At 35.8% G+C, this 23,034-nt stretch overlaps 1 long non-coding RNA gene across 1 annotated transcript in view; it reads right to left on the bottom strand.

The window, feature by feature from the left end:
• Window positions 1-1,480: 1,480 nt before the first annotated feature.
• LOC148654959 (uncharacterized) overlaps window positions 1,481-23,034 on the bottom strand; it is a 105,686-nt gene continuing 84,132 nt past the window's right edge. Inside the window, exon 5 of the long non-coding RNA XR_015941402.1 lies at window positions 1,481-2,782. This is a non-coding gene — a long non-coding RNA (uncharacterized LOC148654959). The remainder of the gene's footprint in view (window positions 2,783-23,034) is intronic.

The following is a 23,034-nucleotide window of genomic DNA, read 5'->3' as shown; positions in this document are numbered from 1 at the left end:
CAGTTCGTACAGTACATGCTGGTTATTTAAGCCACATACTATAACAACAATAATAATGCTTATATATGGCAAAGTATGCTTTGTACTTGTAAGACAGTTTACCTGAAGTACAATTTGCTTAAGAGAGAATAAGTCTTTCATTTCTTCATAATTAACAATTCAATCTAGTTTCAAACGTAATTATGTTTATTCATTAGGAACCATTAGCAAAGTTCAGAAGCGACAATTTTGATTACTTTTTTGAAGTCGATTCAAAGAAAATTACTTTATTACAGCATCACTTGGAGTTATTTTTGTCTCAGAATGAAAATTAAACATCGGCTTATCAGAATTTCAATTGGATAACACACTCGAGTTCACCCTGCCCAGATCAGAGTTTAATGTCATCTTGAATTTAACAGAAAAAAAAAACTCCCTTGAAACCTTGCTTCTCTCTTTTCTGACTTTCCTAATGGTTGACTTCTAAACACTGCTTTGAATGGGGGATGAAGTATGAATATGAACATGTTTGCTTGTGTTGTCACGGTTAGTCCTTACTAGCAATGCAACACTTTACCCCCCAAAAAGTAACTTGTCACATGCAGTAATTACACTGTCAGAACTAACATGATTTTAGATGCAAGCATTCTCATACTTTTTGTTTGAATATGTAATCTTTTATTTTCGTTATGAATAAAAAAATTGTCTAAGCTATTTTTCTATTAACTGTTTCACACACCCTGTGCTGGCCTTTTAATTGCAGTTTAATAGTAGTTATTAACACATTAAGGGGCGTTAGGAGAACATTTGGAGCCCCTGTGACTTCCACCAAAGTTGACACTTCAATGCTAGAGTAATTTCAGTGATTCATTTATTTAATAGTGACCTATGCAAATGTGGATCCATGTCATTTTACAAATTGACTGCAATAATTAACTAGAAAGGCTGAGTAGAATAAATTACAATATAACTGGAAAAGTATTACGTCAGCTTGAAAAAAATCATTTCATGTGATTAAATTGGTTTCAATTATTTGAAATTAGTTCAGCAGGCTTGTGTTACACAAAATCTTTTTTCACTGTTTTTCACAGTGATGTGAAGGAAGTGGGTTAGTGTTTTAAACCTCTTGTTTAGGGTTGTTACTATGCTTAGTCAACATCTGACCAAATACATTGTTTTATAATGCAGGTGTTTGTGTATACAGTACATGCACAGACAGTACACATACTCAGACAACACATTCACTAACGCCCACACATGCACATGTAAAAATTAACATCTCCATATGGAGTATGTGTGAACTGAGGGGTAGATTACACACATTCATATGAGGTTTTTTACTTCAACAGAAATTTGGAAGCATTAAAAATAAAGCAAAAACTATGAAATAAGAAAAAGAAAGAGTAGGAATAGATGAAGGGCATTCCTAACAATCCACACTAACATACTTATTTTATGCTAGTCAATCTAAACATAAATATTTTAATTAATTTACCTTATGGTGCTTTTTATTTGAAGCGGTAGTCCCTTAGGCAAGCATACTTCTATCACTTCCAAATTCCCTAATACCATGCCAAAAGCAGTCTTTTGCCCAAGTATACACAGGCATATTAAAAAAAATAAGCTTTTAATAAACAGCCATGCACATTGTGTTTGACCTAATTGATTTTGATGAATTCATTTAAAACAAAATTGCAGTGCACTTCCTTTATTTTTTGCTTACAAGTACTTTTTCTACATTCCATGCCCCTTCTGTGGTGCTATTCTGTTGTGTGAACAATAGGAGGTGTTCTAGAACACAGGGAAGACACAAAGGGTTTTTTTTCCCTTTAGTAAAGGCCCCTGAGTACCAAAGCTTCCTTAAGATTGGTAAACCTTGGCACATGCAATGCCATTACATGAAAGGAGGCTGTGCAGGGACTTCGAATCAGAGTTTTTTTTTAATGCTGAGTAAGATTAGCTCAATGCATCAGCACCTTTCTGCAATTTCTGCCAAACATAATTTACAGACCCTTTAAATAATGAAAAAGAATAACTGCCTAATGCCACAGAATCATTTAAACACCTCTTAAGTCAGGCGTTTTCCCGATACTGTTTCAAAACGTCACACTGTGTACCGCTGCTCACAGATCGTGCTGAATTATGTCTTTTATTACAGCTGATTTTACTTCTACAACTAATTGTGTCCCCTTATAGAGCATGCAGTTTAATAAGTAGTTTTGTTCGGCAAAAGCAGGGGCTTCAAGAGAATTCAGCACACCTGCCTAAATAAGATGCTTGAGTGCAGTGAGGAAAGAAATTGACATTTTATTTTACCCTCGGCATGACGCCCTGGGCAAAGTTTGATCTGAAAACTTGCAAATTAACCAAAACTGTCACTCAGGAGTTATGGGGCTGAATACTGCAAAATATGTTCTTTGAAGTCCTCATTTCAGCAAAATTATTAAAAACTTTATATCTAATTAAAATGATAACTGCATTCCCATTTTTCAAACTCTCTATATCCTGGGGGCCAATTGGGATGAGTGAATTTGCACCCTCCTCTCCACAGCACACTGAACTGCTCCTACAGCAATATCAGATCATTACCATCTCCCCAGCTGAGCTGGAGCAGCCATTATCATGCGGCATTATTAATCTTCTTGTCTTATCAACTTGCAAATCACAAACCATTGAGCCTTATGGCATGGTTCTGGGTCCATAGTTATTCATTTTGTAGGTCTACCTAGCCTTTGAGTCTTCTTAATCACCTGAAGATTGTCAGTCTCTTACTTTGGCCTGCCCCTGTGGCCCTCCACAGCTTCTGTGAAAAAAAACACCGTCTCTTTAAAAAAGACCTCTGGTTTTGAAAAGAGTAGGAGACAGTAAGGAGGATAAATTTCATTAATGGAGGTGAATTAACATCCCACTGCCAAGAGCTGACCCCTTTTCCTGACATGTATGTCTAAGTCATTCTTGTCATTTTTTTGCCATTAATATTCTGAAAAAAAGAACGAACATTGAATAGAATAGAATAACTTAGTTTCTTTAAACAGGCACCACTGACCCTGGGTTGCTTTTTTCCCTTTAATTTGCTTTTCTTAATAATAAAATATTAATCATATTGAAAATGCCATGTAGAGATATTATGCTATTTGAAAGAAAGGGGTGTGAGCATGCTTGACGTGTGTAAGTTCGTATGATTTGCATTCTTTTGAAAACTTGCTCTTTGTAGAAATTTGAGCATGCACTTCCTACAAGTGCATCAACATGCAGTCTAAAAGTTTTGAATATCCTTTCTGTGCTTAATTCTAAAGATCCTACTGAAACTTTTATATATCTGTGGTATACAGCACATGTGGTATATATTCACATTTACAGTTTACTCAAAACGAAACTTGCAATCCTGCAAAACATATAATAACATTGTAAAAACTATAATGACTATAATCTTTTGACTTTATGTGATAGTCCAAACATTTAGGAACATTTGCAAGTTTGCAAACATACAGTGTATACTGTATATATGTACTGTATGCTTTAGGAACAAGTAATAGGTTTATTCTATGCTGAAAAAAAGAAGAAAGAGAACACAACGTTTCGGCCATGGAGCCTTCTTCAGGTGTGCTTCACGGCCGAAACGTTGTGTTCTCTTTCTTCTTTTTTTCAGCATAGAATAAACCTATTACTTGTTCCTTTGCAGCCTACGCATGCTGACGCAGCTACCCACCTGAACTGTCTGCTATAGTACTATTTTGTTGGTAAAATTTAAGCCATTCCCCTTACAGCCACACAAGAGAATCAAGTTCCGAGATGCTTGATGTCTCTTCTTTCTTACAGTGTTAAATTCAGATACAACTCAGCTTGACTAAAAATAAAAGGAAACAAGTATCTTTCTTGATTTAAAATGAAATCCATAATACAGTATTACTTTAAAAAACACTGCTATAATTATGCTATAGTTGTTGTGTAATTTAGAGAACAGTAATGTAATCAGTCACCAAGGGCTATAGTTTATTACACCAGTATAATATCAGTGGCTAAGATAAACTGATATTAAGGCACAGATGAACCATACAATTTAGAGCACCATCATGAGATGACAGTAGATTATCAGCACCCAGGTATTTCTGATTTTGCTCTGTATATTTTTGTTTTTATATTTAGTGCCAATAATGATTTTTTTAGAAACGTCTTTTGTTTACACAGGTTCCTAACAGAGGTTAAACACTTATGGAACATTACTGAATCTTGCGAAAGTTCCCTGTCTTAGTTCATTGGAATCACTGGACATTAAAGTCGATGTCTGTATACAGTAGCACTGACCCCGAAAAACAAAAATCAAAAACCTAAAGATTACTGCCCCAGATGAAAGGGTCTTTGAAGATATTAAAATTTGTAATAATTCTTAACAAGCTCTTTTCATATGAAAAGCTTCACTGAGAAATACAGGTAAGAGTGAACATGATTTCTTTAATACTTTATAACAAATAAATATAAAAAATAAGTACATTGTAAAAAATATATTCACATAAAAGGTTTGAATGGTGAGCTGTGTAACATTAATGCCACACTAAAAAGAAAAAGCAAGCCTTTATCAGGTGACACCTGTAAAAGACTCAACAGTTGAAATATTGTTTGTCTTTCTTTTTACTTTTCAGCATAGTATTAACCTCTACTTGTTCCTATATATAGTACTACAAGTGAAGATTTTCATGAGATAATTCGTTCTGGGCCACTTTATTTTTTTTTCTTTTTCAAATCAGTTCTAAAAGCATTATCCACACTTATCATTATAGAGTACTTGCAAAAATCAGCTACATCGCACCTCAAGAACACTTATGAATCAACAAAACAGATTTTTTAAAAAGAAAGGAAGGCTGCTTTAGGAGAGAAATAAAACTGTTGATTATGATTCAGCCCATTATTTTTCTTATTTTAAATTTTCCCATTCTGAAAACACATCTCTAGGCAGTAAGCACATGAATTTAGTATTACGTCTAACCTTCTGACAAATTAAAAGATTAATTTAAAGATAAAATTACCTTATATAGAGAGATATACAGTATTTACACTGTATATACTGTAGTTGACACTATGAAATGATCAAGACAAGGTGCATTCTGATCTTATAATGGGTAGTATGATAACATGTTTTTTCAATTAGTATTTTTTTTATCCTGAAACATTTTTATGAGCCATTCAAACATTATTATCTAAATTTTAAAAACTGTCAAAGAATAATTACATAAGAAAGGGCATTTAGTCTTGTGAGCAGCATACACTACAATCTATTAAAAACCATTGCATTACACAGTCATGTTACTAACCTGGTGTTCATGGGATTAACCACCACTATTCTATGAACCTTTAGAAGGCTTTATACAGTATATGGAATATGACTTTAGGTTTTGTATCCTATTACATTCTACAATGTCCTTGAAATCTGAATTTTTACAATGACATATACTTTGCCAAATGGTTAAAGTTACCGTATTTTTAAGCGATTTGTTCAGTCATGTTATCAACTGGGTCTTGCAGAAGCCGCTATGAGTGTTGACAATGACAGTACCGCTACCTTAGAAGAAAGCTGAAAAAATGCCTTTTAATAATTTATTTTTATTTGTCTTTTAGAACTGAGGAAGATAAAACAATACAATAGACTGAAAAGCACTCTGTTAAGTCGGAACATTTTATAAGTTAGCTGACTGGCCAAGTACTCGTTAACTCTGGTGGAAGGACATCAGTTACATTGTGAGTCCAAAACACAACAATCACAGTACTCCATAGAATCAGGGGTTAAATCTGCAAGCTGAAAAGAAAGATACAATATTCAGATCCTGAGATCAACATTAATAAATAGGGGTTTTATTTATTAATTTTATTTATTTAATAGGGTAAGCCCCCACAAACTGAATTTTGCCATCCAATTACCTGAAGGTATTTTTTTAGTATTTCTTATATCTGTTTCCATTTTTATTCATTATTATTTTTCATTAGTATACAATATGTAGTAAACTGTTTTGAAAAGGAGAGAGGGTCAGATGTGAAAATTGACTTCACAGTTTGATTGTGATTGGTACAACTACTGCATTCTTAAAACACATTTCACAATTATAGTACATTGTAATGTTAATTCTGTTGGGTCCAGTTCTATTTTTTAGGACCTGTCTCAGGACAAACGTTTTTTTTTTCCAACTCGGCAGGTCAGTGGTAATTAAGAATGTTTTTATTCAGTTTTCATATACTGTGGACTTATACAGTATACAGTAGCTTATATACTGTAGCTAAGACTTTTGTAAAAGTGGGGCTTTGGTCATTATTCTTGTTTAATTTACATGCTTGTGATGAAGTACAGTGCAAGAGTAATAAACAGCATTTCTTTCATATCTTCTCTATCAGAACCATAAAAAATGTTCTACACTTCAGTGCTGCATTAACATTTACAAGTCCATGTGCGATTTCAAGTAATTAACAAAATAGCAAATGACATATTAAGAAAAAAAATAATTGACTTTCTTTATCAATGAATTCTTAAGTCATTTTATTGTGCTAATGAAATTAAAATTGCCTTTATCAGCAGCTGCAGTGTCTGAAAGCACAGAGTCATGTCATCTCAAAGCCTACGCATGCTGACAATTCCTAACTCCAGGTGCAAAGATTTCACCTTTAAACTCTTAATACTAAGGAGGATGTGCAGTTCCTGACAAAACATAATAAGGATGGTGAATTAAAGAACATAAGTATTGATAATTTGAAATAGTTAAATAAATGGTGTTTAGCCTGATTTCACTCTAGGAAAACGCCCATTTCAATGATGCATACTGTATGTAAAATGTATATCTTATTGCAGGTGCTCTAATACTGCTTATAGTTGGAGACAGAGAAACAAGACAAATGTGTCTCACCACAAATTAAGACTTGTGAGTTGATGAACAGTGAAGAAAAACCCTATCTGAACTTTAACCCAACCTGCTGAAGAGCGGGGGAAGAAATGACAGAAACCCGGGCCTTTTAATGCAGCTGTGTCCCTTAAAAAAACCCATGAGCAAAACTTTAAATTGCTGAACTCACATGTCCAATAAGTTCACAAGATCCTTAGTTTTGGCTGTGCGATTAGGCTTTCTCGGCTGCCCTCAGGTTTTCTACAGCACCAAGTAAAAAATAATATCCTGGCCTTGCAGTACCAACAGGCTCCAGGCTACGCACATCTCCTCCGGTGTAGATTTGCATTTGGCTCCTGGGAGGTTGACCGACAAATTGCAGAGGCAGCTGGCGAAGCTGAAGTCTCTTGCTGACATGGAAAACTGGTCTCAGCGGAACAGCTTCTGCTTCATAGTGTTTCCGGAGGGAAGCCAGCAGAGCAATGTGAGGCTGTTTTCCTTTATAAAAGATGTTACCACAAACCTCGCTGCTCTCACTGCTGGACAATCCCTAGAAACCCGATGGGCTCTAAGGTCAATGGCCCCTGAAGGCTGCTGAAGGCCAAAAGCCTAAGGCGTTTACTTACAAATTGCTGCAGTTTCCTATCAAAGAAATAGAAAAGCTTTCAGAGCTGCTTATGACAATGAATAATTTACATGCTAAGGTCATTGTAAACTAACTTCTCTGAAATATCTTGGGCATAGGAAATAGTCTAGGAGAAGTATGTGCTTTGAAAATACATCTCAATCATCTGCACATAAAGGGAATGAAAATATCTTTCAAAACAGATGGAAAATGAAACTCATTGTTGAAAACAGTCCTCTGCGTCTTGTACAAAGCCAATAATCTGTTAAGGAAAATGAGCCGATACACTATTTAATAAAACCTTGAATTCTTTCAGTCATTTAGTCAGTGCTTTTTTTGTTAAACTTTCAATTTTCATTTCATGTCCTTAGCTAATCTTGAGGCTTGTCTTCCTTCCTTTAAAAACGTGTACAAGGAACTATTACAGACATTCCAAAGGCTGATTTCCTTTGTGTTATAATGGAAAATGTTACAGAATTGGTCAGGCTAGGTTGTTTTATGAACTCTCATTTCCTGCATCACACAGAATTGGGAACAGTGATGAAACAAGAGGGGGAAACATTACATGTGTACTTAAGTGCTGTGATTTTGACTGGTGGTATATTGAAACAGCTGTGCAACTAACGGAGTTGGGATTAAGCCTCCATTACAAAACTGACAATGTATGTTTTTGTCACTGAGTTCAACGAAGTACAGTTTAGTATTGGCCAAAGTGAAAACTGAACCTTTCCAACCGGTATTTTGTGATATTCCAAGGTTCTGTCATTCTTGATTCCCAAATCATGCCATGACAGCCCAAAGTGATTTATTTTGCATCATATTTTTTCATTTTATACAAGGCAAACCAAAGCTTACTTATGGAGCATGCCTTGCATTGATGTTTCCTCAATATCTTTGTGGTCTTTGTGCATTGTGTCAGCAATTAAAGTATTAATTTTTTTTTTTAGTATCAAGGGCCCTGGGTCATAGAAGTTACCATTGTGGAAATACACTGCTACAGGGCAGATGGACATTTGATTTCATACCACATGTGTGAACATGGGTAAAACAATTATTAGCAACAGCTGCCTATAGATGATTTGCCCTGCAAGCTCAAAGATAACCTACTAAAGTGTCAGCGTGCCTCTAACAATGATGCTGGCATTTTGGGAGCTGAAAGGAAAGGATGCCTGAACAACTTGGTGTCACACAGATAAAACAAATGCAGCCAGCTTCAACATCAATAATTATAGGGTTTGATAAATCCAACAGTGATAACCCCACAATAAATGCATACTATACCCTATATGTACTGTATTACGCTCTTATTCTTGCTTATTAGCTTGGTAGTTGTTTACTGCGATGTGTAATATTCCTGTGGACGGCTGTTTGCATTATCCCTTAATCACTCTGGACCTCCTTGAGCTGTTGTGACTGCGGGTGGAGAAGGGTTAATTCTCCTCCGTTTCACTGAAGCAGATCTCTGTGGAGGGGTGACGCTCAGAGGAGTGGAGGAGTTGACAGCAGGAGCTGGTACAAGTGTGACAGGAGGCAAAGATACCCTCGGGTTCTCCTAATAGTATGGTAGAATGAGTTGTTTTAGACACTGTTGGATACCTGACAACCGGCCTTCATAAATTACAAAATGAAGATTGATACTGGGTCCCGTGCTATCAAGATTTATGTAAAAATCACTGTCATTTGCACTTCGGCTGTTTGTTGTTAGGCACTGGGTGATTCTCCCATGTGGAATATGTGCCTTTGAGAAAAAAAAAGCACACAGATTGATGAAAAGGATAAAGATCTAAATACAATGGTGGAAAACAATGAGGATTTTTAAAAATAATGCAAGTGTTTCACAAGTGACAGTATATATTCAATCCAGCACAATACTGACCCCAAAAGATGGGTTTCTTCAGTGTAATAAATATTGGACTGTATTTCTAAATGCATTTTGAAAACAAAAATACATGTTACGTACTGGACGATATTGGATATGTAAACTAAATTTGTCACTTTTGCATTTCTAGTTGTAATATTCATGTGTTAGAAAGGTGGCATAAATTAAACCAAAAACGTACAAACGTATTGGATTATACTCTTTACGTGTCATACTTGAGTGTAATGAAGTTGACTGACTTATAAGCATTGTGTATTCCTCTAATTGAAAAAAGCTGCTCAACTGAGAACTATGCACAGGCTTAGAGCCCATAAAAATGAATAACATCCTAAATAATCGTGTCTTGAGGACAAGCAATCATTTCTTATTGTTGTTTCTGATTTGTGAGTTAAGAAATGTTACAGTTCCTATGTAAAAATTAGCCAAAAATTAACAGAAATAAGTTAATAAGTACTGTTTTAATTTTAAAAAACCTTAGCCCCGAGATTACTGTTTTGAGGGGAAACTAATGTTAGTTTTGTGATTGCACCATTTCCCTAGTGCAAAATTGCATAAATCTTAAAATGTTTTATGCAACAGTATGCGATTCCAAAATTCAGCTGCACTTACGACTACCAGTTATGATAACAGTATAATACAATAACTAGAAATGTTCCAAAAATGCAGGTACATTCTACCATGTTTTAGTCTTAGCCCAGAGAGGTAAATCTGGAAACAGTGTAACAGTACATAATCAATCACAGGTGATGAGAGAACTATACCTATTTTTGTGAAACATTAAAGAAAACCACTGCTCTACTTTGAAGGCAATCTTAAAGCTATTGTATTTTTAAAGCATGGAAGCAATGTCGTCCACTTCCATTTAAAATAGTTTCCTAAGCTAGTATCATTCCCTACCATTGGGCAGAGCAGTGGCTCTGTGGCTAAGGATCTGCGCCTGTGGCTGGAAGGTTGCTGGTCCAAATTCTGTGGCCGACAGAGGAATTGATCCCAACTATTCCAGGGGTGCTGTTTTAATGGCTGACCCGGCGCTCTGATCCCAAGCTTCTCTCAGGGGCCTGTGTATATCATGGAGAACAAGCTGGGGTATGCGAGAAGACAAATTCCTAATGCAAGAAATTGTATATGGCCAATAAAGTTATCTAATTGTCATTGCTTGTTGTATTTACAGTACTTCCTATTACTTTTTTCTCTTAAATTTGGAATGTCTGTTACACAAGTGTCTCAAACAGAATCATCATTTATTTGTGCAAGACTATGTATACCTGTCAGAGCCATCTTGCTTATTTGTCACTTCACAAGCCCCACAGCCTCTACAGTAATGCTGGAATCAATCAAAACAGTGATGTGACTCTCATTGGCAAAGCTGGAAGTTCACAAGCATATCTGTTAAGCAGCAATCAAAGGACAGCTTAGCCAGCTCAACCACACCTAGTTCCAGTGGGGCTTAGCCACCTGGGGAATCTTCTCACAGTTAGCTAATTATATAGTCCAGATTCCACTGGAGATGTCTGGACTACAAGGCACGGGCTGTGGTCTGAATGAACACCTTTATAGTCTGAAGGACTTGAGAGACAAGGCAGACATACTGTACGGAGCAAATGGAAGAAGAACTTTGTCAAAAAATTAGATGATACAAATTTAAATGTTGATATATTTGTTGTTAATACTGTATGTACAGAGATAATTTCTTAAGACAATCATTACATTCTCAACGATTCATATCTCATGGTTGGACTAAGAGATTTTTAATGCCTTTTTATTATTTTTTCTGCAAGTCAAACCTTGAGAACTTATACAACAAATTCTAAAACTGAGCTGTACCTATACCCGTTTTGTTTCTATTTTGTCAACTATACTAGTAAACTCTGGAGTTATTGTTAGTGAATCGACAGACATTTGTAATTGTACCATACAGTATTAAAATAGTACTAGTGATGAGGTCTTCATACTCTATATGACAGATTCAGCTGTTATACCGTACATAGAAATAAACAGAAATTCACTCAGTCCCCTGTTAACATAATAAGAAAAAAGAATAAGAAAAAAAGAAGACAATTGACAGCCTTTAGGATTTGTAAAGATAGAAATATTGAGCCCCCTTGTGTGTTTTGTTTATAAGCAAGACCTCTGCATCCCTTGGCATCATGTTTTCATTGTTAGGAAATCAAATTCCCCTTATGCACTGTATTTACAAAGAGGAGTATTATTTCCCTATATGCACAATTCAGTATTGTCTCCATGGAGAACACACATCAAAATTTAGAAGTACAATAAACATGCCGTGACTTACTGTATATCTTGCTTTCTCTGAAAAATAAGTTTGTTTCTTTTTGGGGAAAAATAATCTATTGTCCGTGCTCCTATTACCATCAGGAGCTAAAAGCACATCTCCAATGGTTAAATCAGAGGTACACAGTGCAAGTCAGTGGTGACAATAATTTTTTCTCCATTTGCAATATCATAACAAGTGAAAAGAAGTTGTTTCTTAGCCCATGTCAACAGGAACCTGTGGGGCGTTAAGAAAAGCAGCAATGCCTGGAAAGAAGGAGCAGCTGAATTTAGTCACACTGATAAAGCAGAGCAAACAAGAGAAAAGGGGCTATCACAATCCTTAGGCACTAGTCTAAGAGCACAGATCACAAAAGCTGCGTCATTGTTCATTATGAATATAAAACATGCTGAATTCTTTTCTTTCCAGTGCGCAAATACTGCATTTGCTACTTTTTTCCCTCTCTTTTTTATTTATCTGCTTGAAGCTGAAAAAAAATGTGAGGTTTTGCTACAGTGAGCACACTGAATTTTTTAAGACTCGAGGAAAACTATCCAAATCTTGTCATAGATGCAAGCCCTCAACCTACACACATTTTTCTTCCCCCTTCCTCCAACCCCCCCCCCCCCCCAAAGAATCTGAAGGGAATAAATAAAGAACATTTAACTAGTCTCATTTTGTTTCTTGCCTTTGGCTGGATACTTCACATTAGATTGATTCTTTCCAATCTGATGTATTACAAATGTCTAGGGGTCCTGCTGCCTTACCAAACACTGCATCAGCATAATGGCCACTGTTACACATTTGAAAGTTTATTGACTTGTGAAATCACATGTGGAACATCTTCTTGCCATTTTAACCTTGCCTTGTAAGTTGCTTACTCAACAGACCTTATTATTAGGTGTTGTAAATCCCAGTTCCAAAAGGTCAGTGCTGTAGCTGAGGTTTTCCATTTCAGTATCAAGTCTCCATTATTACTGCATTATCATAGGGAGGTTCACAAATTGGCAAAGAAAAAAATGTAGCAAACACACCCATTTTATAGAGCGGAACCATTCTGCATTCTGTTTTTTGGGGGCTTTTTCACTCATGTCAGCGCTTGTATCAGTAAATTGGAAATGGCCAATGAGAGGCAGTGTTCTATAGCAGAGCCTTAAAGCTTTTACATATACAGACACACAAGGATGACTTAAGGCTTGTCAGAACAATGTCAAATAAAGCTGACAGATATTTCTTCCTAAGCCAGCCAAATGTCAGAAATCATGTAAATCAGATCCACTGACCATTTATTCAAGCTAGTTGTCCGTTTCCTGCCTCATGCCTCTGGCACATGATTTGGACAATTGGTTGGGACTGTGTGGGAATCTGAGATTGATGTTTATTTAAAGTGCTCAGATTCACAACTCTCCTTCATATTTCAGTAAAAGGCTCATCGAAATGGACACTTTGAACATTAGTTTCTCATACTGAACACAATACAATTTAACATGCTATAGCTGTCACAAAAAGCACGTAAGAGTGAAAAGAATTCATTTGATTTATCCTATAATGTACACTGTGTATTAGAAGACAACTGTTTCTGACAGACCACCCTGCGAACATTTTATGTTGTTTTATTTGTCTAGTGGCAGATTACCTCCAGATTGGGTCAATATTTTTTAACATGTATTTGTGTGATCATGTCAGATAACAATATACTGTAACATTCTACAATAAAGCTCCCAAGCACTAGGGGACTAACAGAGGTGCCTCTGGCTGCAAAGCAGCCCTGAAGTAAGTCTGTCTTTAAGTGGTCATTTTTGAGCTGCTGCTTTAGACAACTCAGACATTCTTTGCATCTCACAGGCTGGACATGAACTGTCAATGCCTGTCCTATAAGCCGCAGTCTGTGCTCTGTATTTAATATTTGAGTCATTATACATTTTAATGGGATTAGTCTGGTGTCATTTTATTTTTGACGTAAAATGAGCTTAAGATGTGAACAGTCTGGGATTCTCATGTGTGTAATACTGAGATCTTGGTATGTAGAGTGAGATCAAGACTGTAGCTGTGAAAAAATGGGAAAATTGACCACAAAGAAATAGAAGAATAAAGACAAATCATGCACTGTGAGCTCAAGGTAGTTTTCAATGCATTGAAGGTTGCACATCCCTTTACTGATCTGAATGATCTCATATAATGAACTTGAAGTTTTAACGTAGTGAATCAGGTGATCAGAAACAAACTTTCCATTTCTTCGTCTCTGATCCTGGCTCTTCCTCCCAAAGCTCTCTGTCATCCATGCCACACACAACTATCTGACCTCAGCTCTGTAATGGTTGTTACTTATGTACAGTAGAGTAAGCAATTCAATAAGCACTCGGATACAGAACAAATTAGAAAGGGAGAGAACTTCTTCCACATTTACTCTTTCAGACTACAATCTGTCATCAATATGAGTTGACCCAGAAGCAAATAAGTGATGTTAAAGTGCAAAGGAAGATTATAATAATGAAATACAGAATTATGATTATAATACTTTATATACAGTAAATAAAATGAAACGTTCTGAAACTTTTCTCTGTATTAAGATGTTCCCGTTCACCATCTGCTAGTGAGTGTGGTAAATAACTGGTGATATCTTACAGTTTCAAAGCCATAGGTTATTTTGAAATGTATTTGTTATACAGTATACAGTATGTGTAGTAATATGTTTATACAGTATGCAGTGTAGATAAGCATGGTTCACAGTCTGCACGTCACGTTTGCCAACATGTAACCATTTCGTCAACACATTACTGCAATCCAGGAAATGTAGATTTAATCTTCTTCCCAGTTATTAAAGTATATTACTGACCAGACTAATTGTCATGATGATTTTATATGCCTCTCATTATGCCACATATCTTAATCTAATAGTATCTGCAAGATTTAAATAACTGCCCAAGGCTTGTGCTTTTGCCTCCCAAGTAGACTTTTCTTTAATCAGAGTTCTTTAAACATATTGTACAGATTTGAAAACCTGTATAATTAGCAAATTACTTAATTCATCAACATGTGTATCTATAAATCTTTTCATATTCAGTCACAATTTAGAGACAACTGATACAGAAATACAAATGTTAGTTATTAAATGTGTATTGTCATTAAAGAACTGTAATGTTTAAGGTTTGCCTCCACTTATGACATTTTTTCTCTAAGTCAGACTTTTGGTATAAATTGAGGGGAGTGGTAGTTCGTGGCTGACAGATTTAAACTTTCATGTCAATCAAAAATCCCTTTTTTTTTTTCAAAGGTATTAACAACGGTGTAATATTTAAATCCTGGTTTATTTTAAAGTGCGTATTGACGAGTAAGGTTAATTTTTAACTAGCTTTCACACATTCTTTCATCCCTCCATCCATTTTCTAACACTTATCCCAATTCAGGGTCATGAGGGAACTGGAGCCTATCTTGGCAAGCAAAGGGCGCAAGGTGGGATATATTCTAGCTGGGACACGTGTCCATCACAGGCAGACACATACTGTACACACACACTCACACCAGAGACAATTTTCCCAGAAGCCAATTTACAGTACCTACTGATATGTCTTTGGATTGTGGGAGGAATTTGAAGGACTTGGAAGAAACCCACATGAACTTGGGGAGAGCATACAAACTCAATGCAGATAGCACCCAAGAGCTTAAATTAAACCCTGGGCCCCAATGTTGCGAGACAGCAGCATTAACATCTGTGCCAGTTGCAGAGCTCCACCTACAAATAGTGGGGGGAGGTGCGTTATAAGGGTACCAGCACAAAACAAAGGAAAACAAAAGGATAAAGCAAGACTGTGCTTAGAGGTGTACCTTTTTTTCAGAAAGTAAAGACAGAAAACAGATTGCACAAAAGTGAAACAGAATTACAGCAAGTGAGAACATTGGAGTGAACATACAGTACAATGTAAAAACTAAGTAACATACAACATACTGTACATACAGCATACAGTATGAGCACGAACCTCTAAAACAAATTCAATGAAATAGACCATTAACCTACAGAAGAGACAAAAAACAAATTCAAGCCTAGTTGTAGTAGGTTATTCAAAGATTTAACAATAGTGTCTTTATTCCAAGACAAGTACGTCAGAATTAAAATACAAAAATTCTATTTTTTTCATGAAAAATAAAACAAAAAAATATATATATCCAGAAAGTATCATTTGGAGTAGCGTCTTTTTTAGAAATAAGTCATGTACAGTTTGTAATTCAAAACCACCAAGATTGAGAAAATATAAACTGTAGAAAAAAATCTGCATTTCAAAGTTGTATATATATCTAACTTTGTATTCAGTGCATGACTTCACTTATTTTTCAGTATATTCCTGCCCATGTGAGCTAAATACCAACAAACCAAACTGCTTAAGTCTAAAGACCTGCATTTCAAATTATAACAAGATTAAAGCAATACTGAATGCATTGAAAATGTAAACATATTGAATTTTTCATTAATTTTAATTTTTCCCTTCTGATGTTTTTATTTTGACACCAGGCCTAAATGCTTCATAACAACTTAATAACTAATTGATTAGCACAAATGACTAAACCATTACATTTTATAGCTGAGGTTTTCCTCTAAACCTATTGAGATGTTTCTGCTGTTGCATTTTTCATTCCTTATGGCTGCTGCTATATACCATGGCTAGGTTAAAGTCTTGTGTATGAAAAACATGCGAAAAAACTGCCATTCCTTAAAGATTGGAGGTACAGTGCCTTGTACAATTTTTAATCTCTTTCAACAATGTTCTATTTTGTTGAGTGATGTACTGTATACACTATTTATAAAGTGAATACTTTTAAGAAAAACCTTATCTGACAGAAAATCTTTGGTAAATCTTGAATCATGATGGAATCTTGGTGTCCATCAGTGATCCCCAATTCACCTGACAGACCTTGAGCAAACTTGTGAAAAGAATAGGTTGAAAATTGCACCATCCTAATGTGCAAAATTGGTGCAGGTACCTATCAAAACTGACTTGCTAAATATGTTTCCATCAGGAATTCAATTAGTTGAATAACTACCCACTGTATACAACCAACATATTTTTGTTGTTGCTTTTTCTATGGAGTTTTTGCTGACATTTTCCTTATTCAACCATAAGTCTTCAGTTTGAGTATACAAATTCTGATGGCACATCATTGGAAAGAGATGAGTACTACAATGCACTGAATGTCTGTTGAGTTTTCCATTAACCCTTTTGAAATTTCCTAAGGATGTAATCCCATGTACTGTACAGTATCTACTATGAGTTTCACAACAATACAGTGCACGCTTGCTACAGAATGATCTAAGATATTTTGACGTATGCCTTTATTTAAACAAAAATAGATTGCTCTAACTCCTTACTTACTGGACTATCCTCTAAGGTATTAAATAACATTTCAGTATGTCCAGAGTTCTGTGGCTAATGTGCCAATTAAAAATGCTCTGTATCAGCACATAAATACTGTGCTTGTAAATTCCCTGTGAAATGTAAAGTGGACTTCAGGGTTCTGACCATGTACTGTAAAAGCCACTGAGCAGTCTACCGGCAGCCCATTTTAATTACTCATTGCATTAGTATAGTCTGACTTTTAATGTAGAATTTGCTTATATCAAAGGCCAGAGTCCACACAATGAGTTCTCCTGTGCAGCACCCCGTCTGCAGCACTCACTGACCAATCAGTTAGAGAACCCACAACTATCGACATTTTTAAAATCCATTTAAAGACCTATCTGTCCATTAAATCTTATAATGTATACATAGGGTAAACATAACAATTTTGTTTTACCCGTCACTTAGCTATATTTTTCCTTTTTCTATTTCTTTTTATTTCTCTTATTTGTATTACATGTGTCCTGTTGTGCAGTAATTTGAGATTTTTTTAATAGAACTCATGAAAAACTAGTATAATGAAGCTGATGATTATTCTCTTGCTCAGATGTCAGATGTTCACCTTGTGGGCTCTGAAGGGACAATCCAGGAAGCGAGTTGTTTTGCCACATAACACATGGGCACTCTTTACACAACCAGTGAATCATACAGGTATGAGCAACTGCATTTCACAGTCCCAGTAATTACAGCAGAATGACATGTTGCTTCTTTCATACTCTTGATACTCTTCATACCATATCTGCTTTGCATCCCCTGTTGGCAAACACATGGTCTTCCAAGGAACTGTGGACAGACCAATGTTTTTTTGCATGTTTTATTCATTATGAAGCATAAGCTTTCTGTATACGTAATATAAAATAACTTGAAACATAAGTATAACATCAAAAACTGTGTGTGCAAAAAAATGTTAAAAATCATTATTTATTTATACATTTCAAAGGAAATAATTTATGACGAGTTTCCGGAGAATTTCCGCAGAAGGTTTTTCCCCCATGTTTGACATTCACAGATGTGCAAAACAGCAGGCAATATTTCATTTGCTTTGAGAAGGTGAAAGGAAAGCATTCTGAAGGGCCTTTGTAGTGTGTTAGTACACATGAGAAGCTCCTGAAATTGTTTAGTTCCTCATTGTAGCTCATTCTCATATAAGAAATGACATATCTTAAAAATGCCTGTATGAAAAGGTAAAAAGAAAACACACCTAACTGTTCACTCTTGCTAAAATCACACAGTTGTAAAAGCCATTTGGTCCAGGTACAGTACAACCCAGTATTTCAGTGAAATGGCATGTTTACTGTACTCCGTGGAAGTATCTGATGTTTAGGTACTGTACATGTCTCATCCCAAGTGCCACAAATCCCCGAGAGTGATATGCATACTGTAGGTCTCATTTACAATTGAACAGCATTTTTTAGAAGAACAAATGGGCAAATGCTGTATGGCTACAAATAAAATCTTTTTTTGCATGGATATTAACCAATACCACAAAGTGAGTATCATGAAGGTGTTCGTACACCAAATAAAAGTGCACAACTATGAAAAAAATGCTCATTTCATTTTTGGACACTTAACACCTTATGAGACATTGATACTAAAAGCTACCCTCTGGGCTGTTGATGAAGGAATCTTATCTTCTCCATGTACTGCACCTGTGAGGTCTCTTTAAAATCCCCTGCTATGTAGTTTTTGCAAGCTACATGAATACTTTATCTGAGTGCCAATTGAGGTCATGCCAGTGTTTTCATGCAAGTTGCAATTCTAACCTACTTGATTATGATAATGCAATACTTTTGCTATAACCAAATCACAGCACAACAATACATATAATTTCTGTCCTACTGAGGACATTTAAATTCTTGTATACGTATCCATAGAGAAAGTACACATGCAGTGTTCACATGTTGTTTTCTTGTTTCTGAAATGTAGGAAATGACTTATAAGTGTAGTAAGCATTGCTTTCTAAACTGCATTTAGTCAATTACATGCTTATTATGCTTATTAGACACTTGTTTGCAAATGGTACTAATACAAGACACAGAGTGCCAAGACGTACTTCCTCAACTCTGTATAAAATCAAAAATTGGGCCTATGACCCAGATGTTGCCAATTTAGTCCTTGATCATGCCTGGAGTAGAACATAATACACTTATATATATATATATTATTGACAGAAAATATATATAATATATCTGTATCCAACACTACAGTATTAATTCAAACACATAGTGTAATATGTCGGCTGTCTTAACATATATCTTAAGCAGCTCCAACATTTACACTACATATCAAAGGACAGGACTTAGCAGGTCTACCCATGCTATATATCAAAGGGCAAGACGAATACCCATGAAGTGATGAAACAAAACGTCTTTCTGAGATCATACTGTATATAAGGGTAGGAAACTTCTTACAAGGTGTCTGTTCTGCGGGGCAGACCCAATGTGCGTTGATGTCTTTATTAAGCTCAATAAAACAACTGAATCCAAACAAGACTGTGTCCTGCTCTTTTCATGAAGGATTTCCCACAACAATGCCCATGCTCAGCTGTGACAAGGACTGCCTAAGTAGTGGAGCACAACTGGTATAGCTACCAGAGTAGGGTTGGGATCAGATGGCCAGGCTTCTCACCTGTGAGTTGGCATGGAGCTTGCAGTATGTTAAATGGCGAAAGCCACTCCACCTTGACGTATTGGAAGACCATGTACTGTACATATCCCTCATTCTCTGCTGTGGGATAGAGGAGACAGTTTCTAAACCTAATTAGATGTACAACGTTGTGTATTGTAGGTACATCATAGAAAATAAAGTTTGTAAGGAAACCTTCCTGTTGTGTCATGCCTGTATTTACAAACATGATACCAAGTATTGTTTTCTTGATGTCTTTTATACTGTTTTTGCTTACAGACTCTTTTCAGAGTGTACGAGGCGCACAACCTAGAGGTCTCAGGTTCAGATCGAGACTGCCACACTAACACTGAGGAATTCTCGTTCATTGCAAAACATATGTGCAGTGCCATTCTGTTTGGGAAGAACAGATATACAAACGGCTGGCTGGGCACCTCTAAGATTTGATGACATCAGAATGTGTTATCTCTTTCCACTGCTACAGTATATATTGTGCCAAGGGTCTCCAACCTATGGCCCGCAGAAGTATTTTTATCCAGCCCGAGAACAGAGGACAGCGCCACCACTGCATGCTTACGCGCAAGTGTGAAATCAAATAACATCAAAATGTCAGGAGCAAAAAAGATAAAAGTTGATGAAGAGTGCCGTGTTTTTAATGAGAAGTGGACCGAAAACTATTTCATGATTGAAAGCAATAACAAAGCAGTGTGCTTAATGTGCAGAGAAACCGTCGCTGTTCTCAAGGAGTATAATATCCAAAGGCATTATGATACGAAGCACAGAAGTACTCAGACTTGATACAAAATATGATAAGATAAAGAAGAAACACTGAAGAAAAACTTAATTTATCAGCATGAAACTTTCACAAAGCGATCACAACAATCAGAATCCATTGTAAGGGCAAGTTTCAAAATAGCCGATAATCATAGCTAAGGCAGGGAAACCATTTACTGATATAAAAACTTGCATTATGAAGGCTGCTGATAAACTACTGTATGTCCAGAAAAAGTTGCTTTGTTCGAGCAAATAAGTATGTGAGCTAATACAATTACACATCGCACAGAAGACCTGGGAAAAAACAATTATTCTGTGCTGTATCATTCATTAGCAGTCTTTGAGCAGTAAAAATATACAATTATCTGAAGCAATGGATGTAGTTGTGAAGGCAGTGAATTTTATACAAACGTCCTCCCTTAATCATCGTCAGTTTAAAAACGTCCTATCTGAAATTGAGAGAATATCCAGACGTTCAGTACCACTGTGAGGTTCGCTGGATCAGCAAAGCTAAAGTGCCAAAGAGATATTCTGAATTACACACAGAAATCAATATTATCATGACTCATACCTATTAACTCTCTGACAGTGTTTGGTTATGGAAGGTCGCCTTTCTTGTGGATTTGACTACACATATAAGTGAACTGAATGTGAAACTTCAGTGCAAAAATTCTATCATTTCATATTTGCTGTCACGTGTAAAATCCTTCAGACAAAAATTAATTATTTTTGAAAACAGGTGGCAACTAACAATTTTGTTAATTTTGCAACTTGTGAAAAGTACAGAAATGAATGTATCAAACATTTTCCGATTCCATTCACTTTAAACGTGATTTCACATTTGAAGCAGCAATTTCAGGACCATTTTCAAGATTTTAACAGCATCTCAGAGAACATAACATTGTTCCAGAACCGTTGAAGTTGAAGACCTTCAGCCTGAGTTTGCAGCTTGAAGTAATTGACCTTGCTGCGAAAGACTTATATAGGGACCTGTTTAAGGAAAAGGATTTGTTAAACTTCTATAAATCACTGCCAGAAGAGAGTTTTAAGACCATTAGGATTTTTTGTGTGTCTTTGCCTCAACATATTTGTGTGAACAAACATTTTCAAAGATAAAATATGTAAAACCTAAATATCAAACACCACCAAGCAGATTTTGATTCTGGGGGCGACAAAGTTTGAACCAAAATTTGTGGACGTTCTGTCACAGAAGCAATTCCAAATATCGCATTAAATTATTACAGTACACATGTACAGGGTATGTGAATATTTCTTTTAGTTCTATTCGTTCATTTGAATATTACAATATATGACATAATATATGACATAAATCACTGCCAGAAGAGAGTTTTAAGACCATTAGGATTTTTTGTGTGTCTTTGCCTCAACATATTTGTGTGAACAAACATTTTCAAAGATAAAATATGTAAAACCTAAATATCAAACACCACCAAGCAGATTTTGATTCTGGGGGCGACAAAGTTTGAACCAGAATTTGTGGACGTTCTGTCACAGAAGCAATTCCAAATATCGCATTAAATTATTACAGTACACATGTACAGGGTATGTGAATATTTCTTTTAGTTCTATTCGTTCATTTGAATATTACAATATATGACATAAGGGTTTTTATTAAATTTATTACAAGTGTAGATTGTGTTATTTATTACGTATTCCTCCATTATAAAATCTCCTTGAATACCCACCCTCTCACTGTCTGGCCCTCCAGCCTTTCTTCCGAAGCAAATGTGGCCCTCAGGAAAAAGAGACCCCTGGTATATACGTACAGTACAGTACCATAATCTGCCACTTTCACCTACAGTAACTGTTAGAGAACACGCATCTATAGCTCTCCTAGCGGATGCTGTGGCAAGTCAATTAATATTCTTCTAGGAATGCCATGTTGTTAATGAATAAATATTTTGTAGTGAAGGGAAACAAAACAATAACCTACAGATTTTACTCTGATGTACTCTGATGGTTTCAACATTTTCTGCAGATCCTCTCTGCTGCAACTTTATTTTTCAAGTTTTTTCTGAACATACAGTACTAACACATTTACTTGTTTTGTTTTTAAACATACTTCATGCCATGCTTTTGCCTCATACTGTAGGTCAATAATTATTTTCAGCATTCAGTTGAAAATACTGTACGTGAACAATGCATGAAAAAAGATCCAGTCTGAGACGTGGTAGTTAACTGGTACATTGAAACTCATAAAACACAAAATTAAAACAAACTGGTAAATAATGCTGATCCAAACATACCAAACTGTAATGTTCCTATATTGATTGCATTTGAATTTTAAGGAATGTTGTTACAGAAGTCATCCACTTATTGTTAAAGTGTATTGTACTGTATACTGTATATAGAGTATATATTGCTTATATACAGCAGCAGAATAATTCATATAATCCAATATGGATTATAACATCCATTAAACATTCTGACACCATTTAACCAATACAGGCCAGTTATCACTCAGGCTCAAACAATGGAAGAACATTGTTCTCAGACACCATGAATGGCACAGGATGGTCACTTGCTGAGTAAGTCTGAGAGAACCATGCAGGTTGGAAAATCCCCAGAGGGCAGGCTGGGAATTGTTAGCGTGACCTTGGAAACCA

This window comes from Lepisosteus platostomus, chromosome 9 (genome assembly GCF_059453375.1).
Source record: "Lepisosteus platostomus isolate fLepPlt1 chromosome 9, fLepPlt1.hap1, whole genome shotgun sequence".
Lineage (NCBI taxonomy): Eukaryota > Metazoa > Chordata > Actinopteri > Semionotiformes > Lepisosteidae > Lepisosteus > Lepisosteus platostomus.
The sequence above is the reverse complement of the archived record's forward strand: the minus strand, read 5'-3'. Positions and strand labels throughout refer to the sequence as shown.